Source organism: Loxodonta africana, chromosome 14 (assembly GCF_030014295.1).
Source record: "Loxodonta africana isolate mLoxAfr1 chromosome 14, mLoxAfr1.hap2, whole genome shotgun sequence".
Taxonomy (NCBI): domain Eukaryota; kingdom Metazoa; phylum Chordata; class Mammalia; order Proboscidea; family Elephantidae; genus Loxodonta; species Loxodonta africana.
Window position 1 is genome coordinate 19971962 of NC_087355.1, and position 22039 is coordinate 19994000.

Genomic DNA, 22039 nt, shown 5'->3' on the forward strand with positions numbered 1-22039 from the left:
AAGTATCTTGACATAATATCCCACAAACTTACCCCCAAACAAGCTAGTCAAGTCATTGTTGCTAAATATGGAAATAATTCTCCTTATGATACTGGTACTCTAAGTGTTTAGATATCTATTTGTAGTTTGGCTTTTAATGTTTTAAAAACAAACCAAACCCACTGCCTTGACTGCAACTCATTAGTGATCCTATAGGACAGGGTAGAACTGCCCCATAGTGTTTCCAAGGGTGTAAATCTTTACTGAGGCAGACTTTCTATCCCTGAGCGGCTGTTGGGTTTGAACCATCTACTTTTCAGTTAGCAGTGGAGTGCTTTAACCACTGTGCCACCAGGGCTCCTCAACCCCATTCCCAGTTCAAAGAAATTCAAAAGGGGCAATATTTAAAATGTTGGCTTTCCACAGACACTGTCAAGGGTTTGATACTATTTAAAACCCTTATTTTCTCTTTCAGATTATCAAAATTCTTTAGAGGTCTGATGGAATTTTTTAAACAATGAGATTTGTAGCAATTAATTTATTTCCAGATATCTTCTTAAAGTACTGGAAAAAGTATAGTCATTTTGTGGTTCACACTGCTAGCGAAGTAATTAGTTCTATAAAACAGTTCAAAGAACTAAAAAAAAAAAGTACCTAAGAAGGTGGTGTTGAAATGACCAAAAATTGAAAACATTTCAAAGCAAAATTTGTTAATGAGCTGTTTGAGCTATATGGACATTATAAGTGCAATTAACTAGAAGCCAATAAAAATAATCAATGACAGAGGGTAGCCCTCTGGTACCAAGTGCTTTTACAAAGAGATGCCTGTGCAAGCAGCAAGTGATTTTTAAAAAACCACCCTTAGCTACGGGAGCGCATGCTATTTTACATGAGTAGAAACAAAAATGATTTTCATTGACTTTCTGTGAAGTTCAGCCCGCAGTAAACACTGAAGAGCTGTCTGCGGGAGGAGAGAAGTTTAAGCTCTTAGCTGCGCCCCCACCTCCCAGGAATGTTGGAGGCAGCGGTAATTTAATCAAAGGAAGGTGGGAGTTTAGATTTCAAAATGTAGATGTCACATTTCAATGCAAACGACTCCTACATTAACACTTTATCAGTATGTCAAGATGAATCTTTTTATCTCCTACGGGGGTTGGGGGGAGGGGGAGTGCCTCGCTAAGATTGTTAGTGTTTTGTGCTGAGCCTCCCGGCATCCTACTGAAGGTCCCATTCGTCCCCGCGGAGCACGGGAGTTGTGAAAAGTAACGCACAACTGGCCACCAGAATATTCATTCCCTCCACCTTCTGGTTAGCACCTCCCACTTCTCCTCTTTTTATAGCAGCCCTTTCTCTGCAAATCTCAGGTTACTTGGCTGGGAGTTCTCAGACCTCTAGTTTCTGTCCTGCCCTCAGCCTCCAATCCTTAAGAGACACCCAGCTCCAGCAATTGGATTGGGCAGCCTGTCTTGACACACCACTGTGCTGAGTGCTTGAGGACGTGTTTCAACAGATGGTTGGGGTTAGTGTGTGTCATCACGTTGGAGTGGGGATTAAGAGAAGGAAGGCTGCCTCGCCTGAGCTGTGTGGTCTTCTCCAAGTGAGAGTTGCAGGCAATAGAACTACTTTGCTTTGGAAAGAAGAGGAGGAATTCATTTTCTGCAGCCACAAGGAAAGCAGTTTTTTCAGGTAAAGTATTGAATGCTTTTCTCTCCCCCTTTCTCTTTTTCACATACTTTTGAATGGAACGCTAGCCCAGCACACTTGTCAAAGCCAGTTGTTGCTGTCCTATCAATGCTGCTATTGTACCGCTGACAGATAGCAGTGAACGTAGCTTGATGCTTGGCTGTCTTTAGGGAACTAACACCCCTCATGCCTTGCTTTTGAAGGTGTAACTAAGAAAATACCTTTTGGAGCAGGGTCTGTGCCCTTTAATATCCCTGCTACCTACTCAAAACAGGGGCTGTAAGTTGCTGGTCAAGAATGCATATGGCCAAGAAAGCATTTATTTCAGCTTTCAAAATCAGAATTCACTTTCAAACTGTTGCATTCTACTCCCTGGTTTATAAAGATTCGCATGTAAGAGTCTATTACTGCGTTGCTGGCAGAGATGGAAATGCGTTCTTATCTGATGTTTGCAAATGTAGATTATGTCTGATCTGTGGCGGAGCAAAGGGCTTTGAAAATGTTCTGGAGTGGATCCTGAAGTTTGGAAACTCCTCACAAGAATGGGCTACCCTCTGAGCAGACTGGGAGTAGATAGATCGGCTTTAAAACAAAAATGTTTGGAGCTAGAAGAAAAGCAGGAAAAGAGGAAGTAGGAAAATGCTCTTCCACATTGCAGCTGCAGGGGGAGCAGATGGAGGGGATTCATTGCAGATCTGTTTGTGAAAGTTTTACGAGTCATTGAAAACTAAAGTAGCATCTTTGTAATGGATCGTTAAAGCCACTACATTTATAGGGTTTAAACAGGCGGTCCGAAGTGTTAATTAAATGTAAATAGATTTTCAGGCTTGGTTATAAACAACAACAAAAAGAGGGTTTTAATTACAAATTAGTCATTGGAAATTAATGGTCATCCCGTGCCTAAGCAACAGAAAAATGAGTTGTCGTCAGATATGTGCATAACCATTAACTTAACCGCTCTGCCACAGCTCCCACAGTTCAATATTAAATTAAACTGGATATAACAATGAGGTTTATATATTATGTCTGATTTGTGTTATAAAACAGGCTTTTCAAATTGATGCCATATTTTTACACGGATCAAAACAGTAAGAATTTCATTATTCAGATTTTCCATCAAGCTAGGTGAGTCACAGAGTTACTTCCTTTGCCATTCTAACAGACTTGTGATCCCGCAGCGGTGTTCATATAATTGTGGTGCTCTAGAATCCTTGGTCTTACAGGACTTGCACATTTGGTAGAGAAACACAACACTGCCCTTGCCCTTGGCAGGTGAGAGATTCTACAAATAAAACTGTATATACGTTCTGAGATAGGATCTGTTAGTAGGTTGAATACCAGGATTTCTGGCTAGTTAGTGCTTGGTAATTTTAGTATTCAACTTCATGAAGATGCCTATAAAATTATGTTTCAAGTTCTATTATATACGTTTTGCAATTTATTTTTTTAAATCCTCTTTGTAAAAAGTTAAGATTAAAACAATTTGCTGGTGTGACGTTTAGTTATTATTCAGAATGTTCTCTGGTTATAGTCTCAGAAATCTTCATTGAGAAAATACCCCCATTAATACCCAAGCAGTTATACCAACTGAGTATTATCTGATTCTTAATATTACATAACCCAAATAGGACTAGGTTCAGAAGCAGAAGACTTTTGGAATTCCAGTCATTCCACTTGGGCTTTACAATGGAACTGGAGTTTAGAGAAAAAAAAAAAAAAAGCAGAAAGACAAACTAATATCTCATGTTGTATCAGGACTAGAATTGCATGTACAGCAGGGAGCGAGCGGGGCTGGTTCTTTACTGCCAATGCCATTTTTCACAACTGAAGAAATACTTCAGGAGAAAGTAAAATTCCTTCTCACAAATCGGATTTTCTTCCATGAGAGGTGAGGTGGCCTGATGGCATTCTAACAAAGACAAGGTGCTGTTGAGCAACACAAGTCCCACAAACGTATGGTGCTAACGTTACAGGCTGATCCAAGGCTGCCTACGCAGGACTTGGACGACATGGGAGAATTCCACAGACAGAGGGACACACAGAATCAGTGATAGGCCGAATGGAAAGAAGAAAGGAAGTGCCGAGGAATAATAAATTCACACTTGGAAAAGGCAAAGTTGTTGCCTCCCCCGCCGCCCAAGCCCCTCGGCAAAGGTAAGTTAATCCGAAGCTCCTGAGTGAACCAAAGGGCCTATTCAAAGACAGTGCCCATGGGGCAATCCCCAATTCTTGTCAAAATGTAAACCTACCGTTCCAGATGGTAAACATCCAGAGACGTATTTATGGTGACTTCTACATACCTCCGTTTGACATTTGGTTTCTTCCTGACAGCACTTGTGCTGGTCACACACATGAAGTTCCCATCAATATTCTAACAGCTGGGAAAGTCTTTGAGCACAGGGGCTATCCCTCCCTGTCAAGTTAAAAATAATTGTGTGTGGGCCGGGGCGGGGTGGTGAGGGGGGCTGTGGATTTAGAGCGTCTTAGTTTGCACTGTTGCTGCATCCCCTGCGAACTAGTCATCCATTAAGGTGACGAAACTTGGAGGCTTTTGGGGGCAAAAAGCAATCCGAAAGCTTGATTCATGAAAATCACAATATTCCTGCTGTTGATGGAGTAGAATACTAAAATACACCAAGCCGGGTATTCATTATTTGTTCACTGAACTTGTGGTGCGTAATGAGGAGGGACCTTCAGCAAGGGTCCTGCCCTGTTTTCTTCAAAGGAAATTTGTGTGACTCCAGACAGATTGTCCTGGCCATTTCCATTACAATAGCAGAGACAAGTGGCAAATGTGCCTAAAGCTGAGGACATTTGCCATTTGCTTCCTTAACTATATATCCATATAGGAATGGGTAGGGTTAGTTCTTCCGTGTTTGGGCTTTGAAATGGGTTCAGCCTTTACAAATCCGTAAAGCGGAATTTCTGATACTGAGTTATTGTGTTAAGATTTCCTCAACCATTGCCATGTGAGTGACACAGCCAATGGGTTAGGTCGGGATAGCTGGTTCTTTTTTCCCTGTGCAGTATTTTTGTGGGGGGAGGATGGAGTAAATATAAGATTTAAATTTTTAAGGAGCTGATGGGAAACCCTGATAGTGTAGCGGTTAAGAGCTACAGCTGCTAACCATAAGGTTGACTGTTCAAATCCACCAGGTGCTCCTTGGAAACTCTATGGGGCAGTTCTGCTCTGTGCTTAGAGGTTTGCTATCAGTCCAACTCGATGGCAGTAAGTTTTGTCTTTGTGATACTGAATAGATTATAATTTTTAACATCTTTATGGACTTTGGGGGAAAAGAGGATCGTGAGTGAAATTAATTCTGTGGTCATATGGTAAATTCACCTTCACTGTAGGTTAGATCAGAAACCTTGGTGGTGTAGTGGTTAAGTGCTATGGCTGTGAACCAAAAGGTTGGCAGTTGGGATCTGCCAGGTGCTCCTTGGAAACTCTACGGGGCAGTTCTATTCTGTCCTATAGGGTCACTATGAGCCGGAATCAACTCGACCGCACTGGGTTTGGTTTTTGGTTTGATAGGTTAGATCCATGGAGGGGAGTGGGGAGATAATTGAAAGAAAATATTTTATGTCAAAGACTTGTTCTAAAACATATTTCCTACTTAAAATAGTCTCAATTCTATCTCAATATGCTGGGGACTAAGCTAATGAGCCCACTGGTCTTTCTTCTCTCTAATATCCCCCTTCTCCTACATAGCCAATCTGTCATCAAATTCTGTCATTCCTTCTTCTACAATGTCTCCCACATCTGGCCCACAGCTACTTCTCCAGTGCAGTGACTGTCTCACACTTGGGTCATTACTACAGCCTGCTAACTAGTCCACATGCCTCGTTTCTCTCTCCTGTCCACCACTTCCAGATTGAGCTTCCAACAACACTCTTTCCATCAAAGTATTTCATTGCTGAGAACTAAGGAATAGACCCTCATTGCCCATGGGTTGAAGTTCCAACTTCTCAGTCTGACTTGTTGGACTACTGTTATTTGGCCCCAACTTACCTTTTCCACTAAATCCTTACAACACAGAAGTCTACTCTTCCCTATAGCTCAAGTGGCCAGTTCAATGGGCCTGCCTCTGGGCCTCTTCTTCTGTACCTCATCTCTCTAGTTTCCTAGAGTATCTGTAAAATGAGAGTTAATGATCATATACAAAGTCCCTTCCAGTTCTACATCTACAAACCTGGGTGTATCATTCTCATTACATCTATATTCTCATTCTTCAAAGTTTCAGCTTAAGTTCCACCTCCTTCATGAAGCCTCCCCTGCCCACCACATCTCCTGGTGATGTTTTCCTTCCCTTGGCTCTGACCGTTATCAATAGATGGCACATGGTTCAATTGCCAAATGTTTTGTCCCGCCTTCTATTTTGCCGTTTATCCCTTGACCCCTCAGGTAGGGTGAAGTCCTATAAGACAAGAATTGGCCTGGTCTACTTTTGTGCCCCCCGCCCTCGGAAGGCCTAATAAATGCGTGACTAAATCACCTGGACATTTAAACATACAAGACACTTTTCTGAAGTCATTAACCAGTTCTAGTAACCTTTCCATCCATGAGAAAAGAGGAAAAAAAAGATTAAACTCAATTTTTAGTTTTAATTTTAGTTTTAATTTAGGGGAACCTTAGGAAAAATGACAAATGGAATGTGAAATTTTTGCCCAAAATTAAGTTTGAGTGTTACATGAAAAATCCTATCTAATTTCACTTTCTGTAACTATGATAGGAATTGCATCTATTAGTTGTTCCCTATCATATAAAATTTCAATTGATTTGGAAAGCAGGAGAGCAGAGTCTTTGGATTCTAATCCAGGCACTTCCTCTTTCTGGTTACTTGGACAAGCGATTTAACTGTTCCAAGTTTCAGCTCCCTCCCCTGGAAACTACAGATGGAATAGCTGAGTGCATGTCCAATATTGAATGGTCAATAAATGGGAGAGAGAGCAGATTGATAGGTATATAGAAAATACAGATCTAGGATGGACGGATGTGTTCTCAGTTATGTCAAACGTTACTTCTGTTTATGATGTATCTTTAGCCCTTTATCTGCCACCAAAGATGGTGGGGTGGGAGAAGTAGAGAGAAAGAGGAAGAGAGAATAAGAGAATGAACTGCTTTGGGCATTTAGGGATTTGGAGCAACTGAGTTAATGGGTCTGTAGGGACAATGGTGACAGTTAAGCACACATTGCAGGAAGGAGCCGAGTCCTGGTCCTGCATTAAAGGTTAATGAAGAGCAGGCGCAGGCCCTAGTGCTGTGCAGGAACAAAGCGTCTGATCAGTGGACCCGCAGCAGGGAATTGAATTTGCCAAAGGGTCACATGCTCCTCTTCCTTCCGCTAGGCACACTAGAAAGAAAAAATAACGTGGCAAAACATTGAGAACAATCAGGTCAAGCTTCCAGAAATTATTGGTAAAGCCTGATTCCTTCTAGACAAAACAAGGGCCTGGTCTTGGCCATCCTTCACCTTCAAACCAAATTTAGCAAAAAGCTGAAAACAATCAGCTTGAGCTCTTGCCTGGTCCCGTACTCCGCACCCACCATCAAACTTTGAACTTTCAGTTTATGCCCTTCCCCTGAAGGGTAGCTAACTGAGAAACTGTCTAACAAAGCCCTGAGAGCCACTTAGAAAATATGTCCTTGGACACTGGTCATTCAGTTCCAGTTTTTAGAACCTTGAGATGGATCACAAGATATTTTATCCAACCCTGATCATCTGATCTGCACCTGCCCCAGGCCAGGCACAGGACAGAAGCTGGAACTGCCTCTAGGATGAGACCAAAGCCAATGTTTCTGGAAACTCCCTCTTCCCAGCAAACATGTTTATAGAACTTTCAAAGAGAACCATTAAAGTTATGCTGCTTGACCTCATCTTCAGCTGTAGCAGCTAAGCTCACCCTTTTGGTCCTCAAAATATATGTTCCATGTATTACTGTGTATTCACCCTTCGTCAATTAAGAAAATAAAAATAAAAAAGCTCTCCACTTTACCTTCAAAAGTAAAATCTTAGGTGCCTTTTTGCTACACTGGTACAGATCAGTAGGAAGCAATTTCTATATTTTCTAAAATAAGAATCTAAGGGACTTGAGCATGCCATTGCTTAACTGTAGTGGGTAAGGTCGAGAAGATGAAGAGAGACACCATGTTTCTGGATGAAAAGTCTTAACTGTAAAGAGTAAATTCTCCGAAAATTAGTCTACAATTTTCATGGGATATTAATCAAATTCTAAAAGAAGGCTGATGTGGGAATGGAATATGGGACTGCCAAAATTCCACATGGATCCTGTTGACCATAAAATAAAAGTTTCTAAAGTTCATCTGGAAAATAAACTCATGAACAAGCCTAGACATTTTTGTAAAAGAAGAGCAAGTAGTAAGATAGGGACTTGTCTAATCACATATTCAAGCACATTAGAAAAGGACAATAATTAAAATTTCTGCTCCGAAACAGTTGGTTCTGGTGTAGATTTCTATCTACCTTCATGTGTTTTTGCTTTTCCAAATCTTGAGTAGAACTACAGATTGCTGTTGCTAGGTACTAATTCTGTTGCTATAATTAATTGAGACCCTGAACTAGTTAGTGTTTTTTAAAAAAAAATTATTGTGGTAAAATATATGTGACAAAAAGTGCTAATTTAGCCATTTTTAAGTGTACCATTCAGTGACAGTTACATTCACCACGTTATGCAATCATCACCGCTGTCCATTTCCAAATGTTTTTCATTACCCCAAACAGAAACAATCCCTTAAGCAATACTCCCCATTCCTCCCTCCCCCAGCCCCTGGTAACCACTAATAAACTTTGGTCTCCGTGCATTTGCCTATTCTAGATATTTCACACAAGCGGGATCATGCAATATTCATTTTTTCTGACTGACTTATTTCACTCAGCATAATGTTTTTAACATTTATCAGTACTTCCTTTTTCTTTATAGCTGAATAGCATCCCACTGTATGGATATACCGGGCTTTGTTTATCCATCCATTTATTGTTAAACACTTGAATTTCCACCTTTTGGCTGTCGTGATTGCTGTTGCAATGAACATTGGTGTACAAGTGACTGTTTGAGTCCCTGTTTTCAGCTTTTTGGGTATATGCCTAGAAGTAAACTGCTGGGCCTTATAGTAATTCAATATTTAACTATTTGAGGAACTGCTGCACTGTTTTCTACAGCAGATGCGCCATTTTACATTTCCACCAGCATTGAATGAGGGCTCCAATTTCTTTGTATGCTCTGATATTTTTATGATTCACTATCCTAGTGGGTAGGAAGTGATATTTTATTATTTTTTTGATTTGCATTTCCCTAAAGACAAATGATTTTGAGCATCTTTTCATGTGCTTATTGGCCATTTGTGTATCTTCATTAGAGATCTAAGTCTTTTGTCCATTTTTTAGGTTGAGTTGTTTGTCTTTTGTTGTTGAGTTGTAGGGGTTCTTTATATATCCTGGATATTAAAGCCTTATCAGATATGAGTCCCAAATATTTTCTCCATTTTGTAGATTGTCTCTTCATTTTGTTGATAGAGTCCTTGAGTGCACAAAAAAATTTAATTTTGATAAAGTGCAATTAATCTCTTTTGTCTTTCGTTGCTTGTGCCTTTGGTGTCATATCCTAAATTAGTGTTTTATTACTTAGTCCTTTGACTTTTTTTTTGTCTGCAGAATAGAGCTGTTACTGGAATACATAGAATACATGTTTCACAGACTACAAAAAAACTCGAACCCATTGCCGTCGAGTCGATTCCGACTCATAGCGACCCTATAGGACAGAGTAGAACTGCCTCATAGAGTACCCAAGGAGCGCCTGGTGGATTCAAACTGCCAACCTTTTGGTTAGCAGCTGTAGCACTTAACCACTACGCCACCAGGGTTTCCAAGTTAGTATAAGGGACTGAAGAATATCCTCCTATATTCCCTTGTTGGTGAGGAAGTAGAAAGAGGTGCAAGTATTATCCGGTCTAAGAGTCTTCCCATTATTCTGAGCCATAATAGCACATTTTTCATAACCAAAGAGGAAATCTGAATTACAGAGAGTTAAGTGTGTTGTCCAATTTTTTCCCTAAATTCTGTTTTGTTGTTGATATACACAGCAAAACATGCACAATTCAACAGCTTCTACCACGTACAATTTAGTGGCATTGATTTACATTCTTCAAGCTGCACAAGCACTCTCACCCTCCTTTTTTGAGTTGTTCCTCCCTTGTTAATATAAACTCACTGCCCCCTAAGGTTCCTATCTAATCTTTCAAGCTCCTCTTATCAATTAGATCCCATATAAATAGTTCTTAAAAGGGCATAATGCTCAAGACAGACATTTTTTACTAGTTAAGGTAAACTATTGTTCGATTTTAAGATGACTTCAGAGGATATTTTTGGTTTAAAGCTTATCTCAGGGCAATAGGTTCAGGGGTTCATCTAGCCTCCATGGCTCCATAAAGTCTGCAGTCCACAAGAGTATTAAGTCCTGTTCTGCATTTTTTCCCCTTGTGATAAAGATTTTTCTATGGAATCTTTGATCAAAATGTTCAGTAATGGTAGCTGGGCACCATTTAGTTCTTCTGGTCTCATGGCTAAGTAGGCAGTTGTTCGTGGAGGCAATTAACCACACGTTCCATAACCTTCTCCTATGCCTGACTCCTTCTTTCTCTGTTACTCCAGGTGAATAAGAGAGACCAATTGTAGTGCCTTGAATCGCCGCTTGCAAGCTTGCAAGGCACTACGCAATGACCTAGAAGTTAGAACAGGAGCACTGAACATGTTATTAGGCCAATTAACTGGGCTGTGCCATGAAACCATGACTCTAAACCTCTAAACCAAGGAACCAAATTACATGAGGTGTTTGGTTGTACATAAGCAGCCTCAACAGCTACTTTTTTGGTCATTGTTGTAAATATATCTATCGCGCAACTTTTGCTAATTCAACTTTTTACAGGTGTGCAACTTATTGATAGGAATTACAATAATCGGCTGTGCAACCCTACCCTTAATCAGTGCGATTTTTCCTTCACCATTATTTTCCCCTTTTCACCTCCCTCCTGCTCCTGGTAACCACTAATAAACTTTAGTCTCTGTACATTTGTCTTTTCTTGTCTTTTTGCATAAGAAAGGTCATACAATATTTGTCCTTTTGTGATTGGCTTATTTCACTCAGCAAAATGTCTTAAAGCTCCATCCATACTGTAGCATGTATCAAGACTTCATTTCTCCTACTGGCTGAATGGTATTCAATTGTATATGTGTACCACATTTTGTTTATCCGTTCATCTGCTGATGGGCTTTTAGGTTGTTTCCACCTTTTGGCTATAGTGAATAGTGCTTCAAGAACATTGGTGTACAAGTCTCTTTTTTGAGTCTCTATTTTCAAGTCTTTTAGGTATATACTTAGGATTGGAATTGCTGGGTCATATGGTAGTTCCAAGGGAATCGACTCGACAGCACTGGGTTTTGGGTTTTATGGTAGTTCAATTTGTAGTTTTTTAAGGAACTGTCGCACTGTTTCCCACAATGGCCATACCACTTTGCTTTTTCACCAGTGGATAAGGATTCCAATTTCCCCACATCCTTGCCGACATTTGTTCTTTCCTTTTTTTTTTATTAATCATAGCCATCCTAGTGGGAGTGGAATGGTATCTCATTGTGGTTTGGGTTTGCATCTCTCTGATGGCTAACGACATTGAGCATCTTTCTTGTGTCTGATGGCCAGTTGAATGTCCTCTTTAGTGAAATGTCTATTCAAGTCCTTTGTCCATTTTATGGTTGGGTTATTTGTCTGTTTACGTTGTTGAAGTTTTATATATATTCTGGTTATCAGATATATGGTTTCCGAAGATATTTCCCCAGTCAGTAGTTTGTCTTTTCACTTTTTTGGTCAAGCCTTTTGATGAACAATTTTTAAAACCTTTTATGAAGTCCCATTTATTTTGTCTTTTGCTATTTTGTACTTTTTTTTATTAGATAAACCATTGTTAAAAGCTAGGAACAACAGTGTTGCCCATGCATTTACTTCTAAGAATTTTATGGTTTTTGTTTAAACCATTTTGAATTTGCTTTACGTATGGTGTGAGGCATGAGTCCTGTTTCATTTTTCTGAATGTGGAAATTCAGTTTTTCCAACACCATTTACTGAAGAGATTCTTCTTTCCCCATTACATGGACTTAACACCCTTGTCAAAAATCAGTTGACCGTAGATGTGTGAGTTTATTTCTGGACTCTCAGTTCTATTCCATTGGTCTATGTGTCTGTTGTTGTACCGGTACCAGGGTGTTTTGATTACTGTAGCTGTACAGTATAGTTTAAAATCAGGAAGTGTGAGTCCTACTTTGTTCTTCTCTTTCAACATTGCTGTAGCTATTCAGGGTCTCTCGCCATTCCTTATAAAGTTGAGGATTGGCTTTTCTATTTCTGTGAAGAAGATTGTTGCAATTTTGATCAATATTGCATTGAATCTATAGATTGCTTTTGTAATGTTGGCATCTTAACAATATTAAGTCTTCCAATCCATGAACATGAAACATCTTTCCATTTATTTAAGTGTTCTTTAATCTCTTTCAGTGGTGTTTTAGTTTTCATTGTATAAGTCCTTCACATCCTGGTTGGGTTTATTTCTAGGTATTTTATTCTCTTAGATCCTGTTTTAAATGGAGTTGTTTCCCTAATTCTTCTTTCAGATTTCTCATTGCTAGTGTATAGAAATTCAACTGATTTTTATTTGTTGACCTTGTATCCTGAAACTTTGCTAAATTCCTCTATTAGCTCTAGAAGTTTTCTTGTAGGCTCTTTGGGATTTTTCTATATATAGGATCATATCGTCCACAAATAGAAATAATTTTACTTCTTTTCCAATCTTTATACCTTTTATTTCTTTTTCTTGTCTTATTTCTCTGGCTAAGACTTCTAATACAGTATTGAACAGAAGTAATGAGAGCGGGCACCCTTGTCTTGTTCCCAGTTTCCAGAGGAAAGCTCCCGGTCTTTCTCCTTTAAGTATAATGTTGGCTGTTGGTTTTTCATGTATGCCTTGAATCTTACTGAGGAATTTCCCCTCTAGTCCCAATTTTCCTTAGGGTTTTCATCAAGAAAGAGTGTTGGATTTTATCAAATGCCTTTTCCGCACCCATAGAGATGATCATGTGGCTCTTCTCCTTTGTCCTATTGATGTGGTATATTACATTGATTGATTTTCTAATGTTGAACCATCCCTGCATTCCTGGGATAAAGCCCGTTTAGTCACAGTGTATGACTCTTTTAATAGGTTGTTAGATTCTGTTTGCTAGTATTTTCTTGAAGATTTTTCCATCTATGTTCATAAGAGATACTGGTCTGTAGTTCCCTTTTTCTCATGGTGTCCTTGTCTGGTTATATCAGAGTTATATTGTAGAGTGAATTAGGGAATATTCCTTCTCTATCTTCTGGAAGAGTTTAAACAATATTGGAGTCAGTTCTTCTCTAAACGTTTGAAGAATTTCCATTGAAGCCATTTGGTCCAGGGTTTTTTTGTTGTTGGGAGATTTTTTGATCACTGATTTCATCTCTTCACTTGTTATGGGTCTGCTGAAACTTTCTACTTCTTATTGAGTCATTTTGGGTAAGTTGTGTATTTCTAAGAATTTGTCCAAGTCATCTAGGTTATCTAGTTTGTTGCTGTATAGTTGGTCATAATATTCTGTCATAATTTTTTTTTTTCTATTGTGTCAGTTGTAATATCCCCTCTTTCATTTCTTATTTTCATTACTTACATCTTTTCTCTTTTGTTGTTTGTCAGTCTAGCTGAAGGGCTGTCAATTTTATTGATATTTTCGAAGAATCAGCTTCTGGTTTTATTGATTCTCTCTATTGTTTTCAAATTTATTTATTTCTGCTGTGATCTTTGTTATTTCCTTTCTTCTGGTAGGTTTAGGCTTAGTTTGCTCTTCTCTTTCTAATTCCTGGAGCAGTCAAGTTAGGCTGTTGATTTGAGACCTTTCTTCTTTTTTCATGTAGGCATTTGTTGCTGTAAGTTTCCCTCTGAGTACTGCCTTTGTTGCATCCTGTAAGTTTTGGTATGTTATGCTTTTATTTTCATTTGACTCAAGAAATAAGTGATTTCTCTTTTGAGTTCTTCCTTGACCCATCGGTAGTTTAATAGTGTGTTGTGTAATTCCCATATGTTTGTGTATTTTTCAGTTTTTTTTTTTCATTATTGTTTTCTAGCTTCACTCCATTGGGATCAGAGAAAATACTTTGTATGATTTCAATCTTTTTAAATTTATCAAGACTTGCTCTTTGATCTAACATGTGGCCTTTCCTGGAAAATGATCCGTGGGGTAGAATGTATATTGTGCTTTTGTTGGGGGGAGAGTTCTATATATATTTGTTAAGTCTAGTTGGTTTACAGTGTCATTCAGGTCCTCTGTTTTTCATTGTAGATTTTCTTTCTAGATGTTCCGTCCAACATTGAAAATAATGTTTGAAGCCTCCAACTATTGTAGTACTATCTATTTCTCCCTTAAATTCTATCAGTATTTGCTTTATATATTTATGTGCTGCAATATTGGATGAATATATTTATGATTGTTAAATCTTCTTGATTAATTGACCCTTTTTTTATCACTATGTAATGTCCATCTTCATCTCTTCTAACAGATTTTGTCTTAAAGTCTAATTTGTCTGATATCAATATTCCCACCCCAACTCTCTTTTGGTTATTATTTATATGGAATATTTTCTTCCATCCTTTCACTTTCACCTTGGGTCTAAGTTGTGTCTCTTGTAAACACCATATAGTTGGATCATGTTTTTTATCCATTCTGCCACTCTCTGCCTTTTGTTTGGAGCATTTAGCCCATTTACATTTACTGTAATTACTGATAAGGAGTGACTTACTTGTGCAATTTTGCTATTTGTTTTTTTGTGTCTTAAGCCTTCTTTGTCTTTGTTGTTTACTATTGCTTATTTTTGTGTTTTGTTGCTTCACTGTAGTAAGCCATTTTGGTTCCCTTCTCCTTTTCTTTTGTGTAGGTTTTTTAGATATTTTCTTAGTAGTTGCCCTGCCTCGAATCTTACATTTAGCAGCTTGTATTTATAACATTCTAGCGTAACTTGATACCAACTTAAGTAGCATATAAGAAGTTCTATATCTATACCATTCCTCTCCTCCCTTTTGTTGTTGTTATTACTAATTATGTCCTTGTATTTCATGTGCTCTATCACATAATGTTATCCTTGCTTTTTATATATTTGTTATTATGAAACAAGAGGAACAACGTCATTAAAATTATCAAGCACGAATACCTTATTACTAGTCCTTGTACTTGTCTATGCATTTCCCTTTACAGTCCAATGTTTTGATATGGTGTTATAACACATAGGCAACACCTGCTATATTTATTTAAAATAAAACTGAAGACTAGACTACTGCAAGGTCTTAGCTATCCTAGATTCATGGTGAGAAAAGATTAATTGAATTCAGAGTGAAGTTATTGATAAGTTAATTTAGAAGCATGCACTCTGGATATTATCTTCAAGCGTATATTGCTAATATGGCTTAGCACCAAATCACCCTTCCATAATACAACATGTTCTTTGAATAGACTTCCTGCCAGTTTAAAGCCTCCCCCTTAACCTTCACCTGCCAATAATCAATCTTCCCCTGAATAGAATGTCTGCGTAAACAGATGTGCTTTGCTTTGCATCCAGAATTCTTGAAACTTCAGCTTTTCACTTTCATCTTGTGAGACGTTCATCCCTGAAAAGAGAGGCCCCTACAAATTATGTTCTCCCTTTTTTCCTCCTGAGAGTTTCATGCTGGTAAGAGCAGAGAAGGTGTTCTGAATAAAAGCACAGGATATGTAATATTTTTTATCTGAGACACCAAGAGGCTGCACACGTTATCACATTCTTTTTCTATATATGATATCTATATTCAGCAAAAAAGATTTGGAGGATATACTCAATATCAAACAGCTTAAATTTCTTACTTTTCAACAGTTAAATTGATGCTGTGTAGGAATAGCCGTAACACCAAGAAAAAAAAAAAAAAAACCCACGAACCCATTGCCTGCAAGTCGATTCTGACCATAACAACCCTATAGGACAGAGTAGAACTGCCCCATAGGGTTTCCAAGAAGTGACTGGTGGATTTTAACTGCTGACCTTTTGGTTAGCAGCCGAACTCCTAACCATTATGCTAGCAGGGTTTCCATAGCCATAATAGTGCCTTCTAAATAGAATTAGAACCAAAAGGATCAGGCATAAAACAGGTATTGTTATCTCCCTCAATTTTTCAATGTATTTATTCTTTATGTGTTTGAGAACTTCCTGTGTATATATTTCTGTCCTAGGTGCTGAGGGGAATATAAAATAATAGGTAAAGAAGAAATGAAGAAAGAAATGGGAAGAGGGAGAAGGGAGGATTGATAAAAGGAAAAGAAGAGAGAGAAAAAAGGAAAAGAGAGGGAAGAGAAGGAGGAGTGTCTGCTTTCCCAGAGCCTCTTTTTGGCGCTCTGCCATAGCATGTCATGTCATGGCTAAGTTAGGGCAGATCTAGAGTGTCCTGGCATGAGGTACAAAGACTGGGCTTTATAGTTAAACAGGAGCCTTGGGATGTTTAAGCAGTAGGTTTTCAGGAATGGGTAAAGAGAGGAGAGAGAAGGAAGACAATTGGGACAGTAACAAAACTCTAAATAAAAAGTAAAAAAAGGTGTTGCCTATTACCATTGATAACACTGAGAATGAAGAAAGGGTGAAGGTAAGAGACAGTGTGAAAAAAATAAATAACAGAATTTGATGACTGGTCGAAAAGAGGACAAAAGAGAGAAAAATGTCAAAGACAGCACCTAGGTATCATGCCCAGGGAATTGGGAAATGGTAGCACCGTCTATGGAATTGCATTTTGCAACATCTTAAATTTCCAAAGAGATAATGGTCTTCATGGAACAAATGTTCATCTGTTATCTGTAAATTGATAGACTACACTTGTGATGACTTTATAATGCAAACATGGGAAATATATGTGTATATATATGTAAATAAAAATGTTTAATAAAGTAATGTAAATAGGTAAAATCTGATTTTCTGCTTATTGATGGACATTAGAATACACAATTGTAATTATTTATAACTTATATTCCTCTTTAGATAAATAGGATCTTTTCTCAAATTAAGAAAATGGTTGGTCAAGTAACAATTATTCAGTTTTTAAACTTGGCAAGTAATGAATTTTCAAGTCAGAACAACAAACTACCTTTTGAAAACACCTATAATTCTCCTCTTTCAGCTAAGAAAATGTTAGTGGAGAGGGACATAAAATTTAAAGAGAGTTTAGAGATGAAATATTTAAGTTGCTTCTGCTCATAAACCTTCTGAGTCTACTTTGGAGGGGATTAACAGCCTTTTGCAAACATACGAATGGCTTACTTTACAAACAATATGGACACCCGCTTCTTCACTCACTCCAAAGACAAATCATTGTTTTTTTTTTTAATTGGCCTTAACAAAGAGAAATTTATTTTTTCACAATCAAGGAGGCTACAAGTCCGAATTCAGGGTGCCAGCTTCAGGGGAAGTCTTTCTCTCTCTGTTGGCTCTGGTGGAAGGTCCTTGTCGTCAATCTTTCCCAGTAGACAAGCTTCTCAGCTCAGGAACCCTGAGTCCAAAGGACATGCTATTCTTCCTGGCTCTTATTTCTTGGTGGTATGAGGTCCCCATGTCTCTCTGCTACCTTCTTTTTTTTATATCTCAAAAGAGATTGGTTTAAGACACAACCTAATCTTGTAGATTGACTCTTACCTCATTAACATCATAGAGGTAGGATTTACAACACATCGGATAATCACATCAGGTGACAAAATAGTGGCCAATCACACAATACTAGGAATCATGGCCTAGCCAAGTTGACAGATATTTTGGGTGACACAATTTAATCCATAACCCCTACCCATTCACTAGCTACAACGATCCTACACCCTACGCCATGCGTCCTCATTACCTACCCACTTACTATCTATTCCCTACTCCATGCCCACTCACTACCTACCTCTTGCCCTAAATATAACTACCAAAAGAATTGACATAATTGTAATAACTTGCTTTTCCCTACAGAAATGCTGAACGTCTTTCTACTTAACCAAAATTTATTTTCTAACTCTCACTTAAATTCTAGTTTTTTCATCTTGTGTTAAGTTTTATCTTTTTTATAATTGTTGTTATTGGGAAATTTTTTCATTACATTTTCATTACTGTTATTGGGTTTACTGGAAAACAATTGATTTTTATATATTTTTTCTGTATGTGGCTGTCATTGTGAACTCTTTCTTCTAAGTTTTCCAAATGATTCTCATGCGCTCTTTGTCGAAATGTTTTCAGGGATATAAAGTTGTTTATTCATGGTGAGAAAAGTGATCGTTAATAGTGGTGAATAGAGCCCAAAGCAAAATTTGCCTTATATAACTCTACCCCTCTGCCCCACAGCCTTTTGGACATAACCTTTCTTTCTTTCTTTTTTTTTTTTTTAATTATTGTACTTTGAATGAAAGTCTACAGAACAAACTAGTTTCTCATTAAACAGTATCATATTGTCTTATGACACTCGTTACCAACTCCACGACATGTCAACATTCACCGTTTTTGATCTTGGATTCCCTATTACCAGCTTTCCTCTCCCCTCCTGCCTTCTAGTCCTTGCCCCCGGGCTGGTGTGCCCCTTTAGTCTCATTTTGTTTTATGAGCCTGTCTAATCTTTGGATGAAGGGTAAACTTCAGGAGTGACTTCATTACTGAACTAAAAGGGTGGCTGAGCGCCATAGTCTCAGGGTTCCTGCAGTCTCTGTCAGGCCAGTAAATCTGGTCTGTTTTTGTGAGTTAGAGTTTTGTACAGCATTTTTTCTCCAGCTCTGTCTGGGACCCTGTATTGTGATCCCTGTCAGTCAGTGGTGGTAGCTGGGCATCATCATCTAGCTGTGCTGGACTCAGTCTGCTGGAGTCTGTAGTAGTAGTAGACTAATCCTTCCCTTGTATCTTTGATTTTCTTCATTCTCTCTTGTTCTTGATGGGGTGAGACCAGTGGGGTATCATAGATGGCTGCTCACAAACTTTTAAGACCCCAGATGCTACTCAACAAAGTAGAATGTAGAACATTTTCTTTATTGAGCAAGATCCCCACAACCCTCAACCTATTAATTCAGTCCCTCAAGGAGTTTGGCCATGTTTATGGAGCTTCCATGACCTTGTCTTGGATAAATTGTGCTGGATTCCCCGGTATTGTGTACTGCAAAGACAAATCATTCTTCAGGGTAAGGTTTGGGAAATGATTCCCCATTTCCCAGCTTCTCCTTCTATTCTCTCTTGCTTTGCCCTTACCTTTTACTTTATTTATTTATTTATGTATTCAGTCACACTTCATTTTAGGATCCCCTTCTTAGTGGTTCTAAATGGGAGAGCCATTCTTTAGTCACATCCTTCTACTAAACACATTAGACGGTTTTCAGGATTAGTATAATTTTCATTGAAGTAGAAGATTGTATTTGTATTTCAAACTGTTGCACTAGATGTTGGGGGCAGCATGATGGAAAGAATACAGAGCTTAAGTCAGCAAGATTTGGAATTAAAGTATAGTCCTGTTACTAGAAATTTGTGGGCCTAGCAGTGACTGGTAGAAACTTGACAACCTTTTAGTTCCTCAAAAGAGACTTGGGTTCTGGTCAAGTTTTTAATGAAGACTTTGACTTATTTTTTATTTTACCTAACTGAGTTTTCTGCAACATGTCCCCTGGTTCCTGTGTGAGAAATGCCAGTCTAAGTATCAGCACCTGTAATCTATTTCTCACTCAGGGTAGCCAGGCATGGGTGTCTGATTGGCATGAGCCAGTTTATATTTGGAAGCCATTAATGACTGGAGATGTAATTGGTAATTCTTGAGACACCCAGGGCAAATAACCAAGGAGAAAAGATATAATATACCAGCGCCAAAGTTAGGTCATTAGAATTCATCTGCAGCAAGCAAAAAAGTTGAGCTTAGCTGCCAAGCTTGACATCAGATCTCTTCATCTGGTACCCATGTAGATCAATGGGCTAATATACTTGTGTGGAGATTAGGATATGGATCATGAATGGATATTTCCAAACTTCCTAACCTCAGATAGTCTAAATTCAGATTTTAATTCAAGGAGTCTACATGTTTGGCTTCCAGATTTGTCTTCCAGGTACAAAGACTCCCTGAATTGGAAAAGCTTGACTCTTGTGAGAAAAGATAAGTGAAGCCAAGTGAAGAAAAAAGAATATTAATGCGGTCAAAACATATTCTCTCATACAGATCCACATTTTTGATTAGCCTTTTTGTTCCAAAAATAGCTATCTATTGATCATTCACGGTCAACCACTAAAGTAGTCTTAGAGTGGAATTGACGGTGTTCCTACAATTTCTTCTGGCACTGTCATGACCCTTTGAAAGTTTAGACTGCGTTGTTTCTGGTAAATCATATTTTATGCTGGGCAAATAATAAATTTAAATGTATATTCTATTTATCATTTCTTTGACAACTTTTCTAGACTAAGAGAAAACAATTAAGCACATATTACTATCAATGGCATAAAATTTGCTGAATAGCAAACCTATTCCTAGGTATATATCCTAGAGAAATAAGAGCTGTGACAAGAATAGACACAAACACACCCATGTTCCTTGCAGCATTATTCACAATAGTAAAAAGATGGAAACAACCTAAAAATGCTCATCAGTGGATGAATGGATAAAAAATCTGTAATGTGTACACACAACAGAATACTATACAATAATAAAGAAAAATGACAAATCTGTGAAGCATCTCACAACATGGATGAATCTGGAGGACGTTATGCTGAGTGAAATAAGTCAATCACAAAAGAACAAATATTGTATGAGGCCACTATTATAAAATTTTTTTTTATAAGTTTGCACACAAAAAGTAACACTCTTTGATGGTTACCAGGGATGGAAGGGAGATGGAGGGAAAACCACCAGATAGATAGTAGTCACATGTTAACTTTGGTGAAGGGAAAGGCAGTACACAATATGGGGGAAGTCAGAACACCATGACCAAGGCAAAGAAAGAGACTGAGAGGTACACAAGAATAAAATGTAACTACATATGTGTATGTTCAATGCTACAACATATACAACCCTGCAACAATAGTAATAAACAATAATTTAAAGTATGTTGAATAGGTATAAAAAATGCATATATAGATGAAGTTGTGGATATTCTACATACATATTCGTATATGCTTCATGTATAGCCATATACACAGTGGAGCACACAGGGAGCACAGTCAGGGAATCTTCTTAGTCATAACCAAACACTTTGTGGGACTGAGTTACTGAGCTTGAGGACTGGGGACCATAGCCTCAGGGAACATCTAGGTCAATTGGCATAACAGCTCAAAGGGCCAATTTTCTACATTCTACTTTGACGAGTAGCATCTAGGGTCTTAAAAGCTTGTGAGTGGCCATTTAAGATACAACTATTGGTATCCTTCCATCCGGAGCAAAGGACGGTGAAGAAAATCAAAGACTTAAGGAAGCAATCAGTACAAAGGACTAATGGCCCACACCAACTACAGCTTCCAGTAGCCTGAGACTAGAAGAACTAGATGATGCCTGGCTACCACTCCCAAATGCTATGACCAGGATCACAATAGAGTATCCCAGACAGAGTGAGAGAAAAATGTAGAACAAAATCCAGTTCATGAAAAAGACCAGACTTACTGGTCTGATAGAGACTGTAGGAACCTCTGAGACTGTGGCCCTTACTCACTCTTCTAACTTTGGATCTGAAGCCACCTTTCAGCCAAATAATAAATAGGCCTATAAAACAAAAAAACACCTGTGAGGAAAGTGGTTCTTAGAATAGTCAACTGTGTGAGAACAATAGGGCAACATTTACCCAAAAGCAAAGATGAGAAGGCAGAAAGGGGCAGGAAAACCAGATGAATGGAAACGGGGAACTCAAAGTGGAAATGGGGAGAGTGATGACACATTGTGGAGACTGCAACCAATGTCATGGAACACTGTATAAATTATTGAACGGGCAACTAATTTGCTCTGTAAATTTTCACCTAAGCCTGTTGCTGTTGAGTCAATTCCGACTCATAGCAGCCCTATAGGAGAGAATAGAGCTGTCTCATAGGGTTTCCAAGAAGCAGCTGGTGGATTCAAACTACTGACCTTTTGGTTAGCAGCCAAGCTCTTAACCACTGTGCCACCAGGGCCCCAACTTTTGCCTAAAGCACAATTAAAAAAAAATTCTGCTAAATGATGGCAGTAGTGTTATAGCTAAGAGAAAGAGCAGGATGGTACAATGGAAAAAAAGATTGGAAACTTGGATTCTAGAATTTGGCCTGGCTTTTTAATAAA

At 38.4% G+C, this 22039-nt stretch overlaps 1 protein-coding gene across 5 annotated transcripts in view; it reads left to right on the forward strand.

Annotated features, from left to right (window-relative positions):
* The first annotated feature begins 936 nt into the window (after positions 1–936).
* The window catches only part of SULF1 (sulfatase 1), a 224842-nt gene continuing 203739 nt past the window's right edge, over positions 937–22039 (forward strand). For 2 of the 5 annotated variants that reach the window (XM_023545754.2, XM_010588331.3), the window contains exon 1: positions 939–1665. The gene's annotated coding sequence lies outside the window, so the exon portion shown is untranslated. Of the gene's footprint in view, positions 1666–3635; positions 3817–22039 lie in introns of all 5 variants that reach the window. The other 3 variants (XM_064267784.1, XM_064267785.1, XM_064267786.1) reach the window with 3 other exon arrangements.